Here is a 3,126-nt window from a genome sequence, read left to right as displayed (position 1 = left end):
TGGCCGGCACTTGCTCTCTCCCTCTATTTGTTATCTTACTTCTATCATTGACAGTCCCTCTAGGTTGTGGGCTGCTTGCCTGTGTTCCTGAGAAGCATCTACAGTACCAGTCTATAGAGTGTGTTTTCTTTAGTGAATTAACGGTATGTTTACCGATAATAAACTTGCACTGTTTTATGTATATGATTGATTACATACAGCCTTGTGACAGTTTTCCTGCATGTCATAAGCATTTGAATATAAATTAAAATGTTAAAATCAAATCTGATATTGTTTTACCTTTTATTTGGTGTGTGGAAGGTGTGCGGAAGATGGGGTAGTCTTATACGGCGAGTATATAACAAACTCTTTATTTTGAGTGGAAATGTTAGGGGGTCGTCTTATACGCCCAGTCGTCTTATACGCCGGCAAATACGGTATATATATATATATATTTAAGTTTGTAATTAAAATTTTGCCAAGTGAACTGCAGACCATCAGTGTGATTGCATAAGCATGCAGGCCCTTGCAGCAGCTCAGTTCTGGTACCTCTTCATGTTCAAGGTCAGGTGGTCAGAGCAGGAGAAGCTGCAGTTCCACACGGGCACTGGAATAGCTTGGGCCCAGTATGCTTCTGGTAGTGGCATGTCAGCTCATTAGAATGTGCGAACCTCCAGTCACAGCCTTCCCAGGTCCATTTGAACAGCTTCTCACCAGTATGAGTCCTCAGGTGAGCTTTTAAATGAGAAGACTTCGTATAAACTTTTGTGCAGCCAGAGTAATCATAGAAGTGGATGCGTCGTTTCTCCACATTGGGGTTACTCCTTCCGTTGTATCTGACAGGTTGGATGTTTTGCGAATTAACTGGTAGAGTGGCAGGTAAATTCCAGCATAGGATGGAAGTGTGGGGTTAAATTCTGGAGCATCTCTGCTTGTCTATCTGACTTCCAGGCTCTGAGCTTGGTGGTGACGGGGGAAAGTAAGTGGCCTGCTGTGGAAGAAACTGACTTGGCATTGTGTATGTGCAAGGGGGTATGCCCTGGAATTGTTTCATCATAGTCTGCAGAACAGTGTGTGAGTTTAGTAAGGCCTGCCATGGTGGCTGACATAGAAACATTAAGAGTGTCTGTTACTAAAAAAAAAAAAAAAAGGTGTCGAGTGTCTGTTACTGTTGTCTGGTTTGTAGAACTAGGCATATCTAGATCCGGTGTATTCAGTAGCTGGTACAGGTGGACGTGTGTGTGTGGGGGTGTGGAGACAGGGGAGGGAGTAGAGAGATGAAGATCCGGTGTAGGAAGTTCTTGTTTGATGAAAATATTGTTCACCTTTGGAACTGTGTTCTGGTGTGAGCTGAATATGCTGGTGAACTCAAGGAGGGCCTGTGTTGGGGTCGGAGGAGAGGCAGTCATTTCACTCTGGTGGCTGAAAATGGAAACATGTTCTGTCTTGTGTGTTACACACAGTCTCTGGGATTTGTAGAGGCCAGTTTTCAGGTGAGTGATGTCAGGGAGGAAGACATTCATGTTGATACTGACTGTAAGGTAACCCTTTACTGTCAGTGAAGAACTGGTCTACAACTGTCTCATCTATACTTTTTATACTCTGAAATTATAGAAACTGGAGGAAGCTGACGTGTCAGATACTTCATTTCGCATCTTATTGGACCAACTCCTGAGGGGGCAGGGCGGGGAGGGGCAGTCAGCCTGGCAATGGTGGTGGCGCAGGCTGTGGAGGTTGTGGGTACATGGGCTGCACCTGCAGGTGATGGTGCAGGTGCTCCAGCTCCTTGCCAGAGAAGAGTGCCATGTTGGGGGCCAAGTTCCTGGCTCCCAGCATGGGCTTGAGCTGCGTGAACACGGGCTTGTCCTGCGGGGCCAGTGGCTTGGGCATGGGTCTCAGCTGGATAGCACCCTCATAGCCATGGGCACTGGGGGAGGGGTGGGGTGGCTCCGGTCGCTGGGCGTGGGTTGAGCGCCCTTCCCACTTCATGCATGCTGGCTCGGGCTGGCGAGCTCCGTCCGGGGTCTCAGGCAGAGGAGGGGAGGCTCCGGACAGACCCCTCAGTCCACGGTTCTCGAAGGTGCACATGAAAAGCAAAACTCTTCTGCTCTGCCTGGCGGAAACGCCAACATCCTCAGGGTGACCATCTCCAGAGCCCACTCCCGTTATGGCAGGTCTCTGAGAGCAAGTTATGAACGCGTACCTGGCCCGCAACTCAATTCTACCATTATTTTAAATATTCTTACCTGTGCCTTGGTTCTTGGCCTTGCTCAGTGTGGTCATTTTATTCCTCCCAAGATCTGCCTATATCTTCAGGCAGTACCAAAATACTGCACCAGGCCCTTTGGTAGTTGCAACAGACAGCCCAATACACAGCTGCTTTACAGATAGCAGTCATATTACACACAACTGGTGCAGGTGCAATCTTGTGCCTGCTGGAGTATACCAACTGTTTTCTTCAGAACATTTTCTTCATAGTTCCAGCATTGAAAATAAGCATCCCTCAACTTGAATCTCCCCAAGAGCAAAGTTCCCAAGAAACTGAGATAATTATTATAGCAAATATATATTAAATATATAGACAAAATATGTTATAGTTAATTTAGCTTTACTAGTGCATCTTCAGTGTTTCTTCTAGTTCTATTCACAGGCCACTGTAAGAAAATGTTACCACATTTGAATACATGCCTGGCTAAATGATGACTAAAGAGTAGGTTGTGCCATCTCTCCATATGCCATGGAGAATGGCACTTCACTGAAGGGGAGTGGAAAAGCAAGGCCTATTTTTGTTATTTGTCTAAATTCTTTTTCTTTTTTCTTTTCTTTTTCTTTGTTTTTTTACAGATAATAGTCTTTTAATAAATGCCTTTTTTTTAAAATTTTTTATTACAAAGGGTATTACATATGTGTCTATTTTTTCCCCCCGCCCTAGGCAGTCCCCTAGCCTCCCCTACCCCCCAGTGTCTTATGTCCATTGGTTATGCTTATATGCATGCATACAAGTCCTTTGGGTGATCTCTTACCCCCCTACCTCCCGCCCCCCAACCCTCCCCGGCCTTCCCGCTGCAGTTTGACAATCTGTTTGAGGCAGCTCTGCCTCTGTATCTATTATTGTTCAAAAGTTTATAATGGTCTCAATTATCCATG

The 3,126-nt window shown here is 45.7% G+C and overlaps 1 long non-coding RNA gene and 1 pseudogene across 1 annotated transcript in view; both read right to left on the bottom strand.

Moving 5' to 3' along the window:
* Positions 1 to 3,126, bottom strand: part of LOC107183409 — an 18,118-nt gene that overhangs the window by 2,708 nt on the left and 12,284 nt on the right. The window lies entirely within an intron of this gene.
* On the bottom strand, positions 516 to 1,662 carry LOC102773671 (annotated as a pseudogene).

This window comes from Myotis davidii, unplaced genomic scaffold, assembly GCF_000327345.1.
Source record: "Myotis davidii unplaced genomic scaffold, ASM32734v1 scaffold12, whole genome shotgun sequence".
Taxonomy (NCBI): Eukaryota; Metazoa; Chordata; class Mammalia; order Chiroptera; family Vespertilionidae; genus Myotis; species Myotis davidii.
This window is presented reverse-complemented; position numbering and strand designations above follow the sequence as displayed.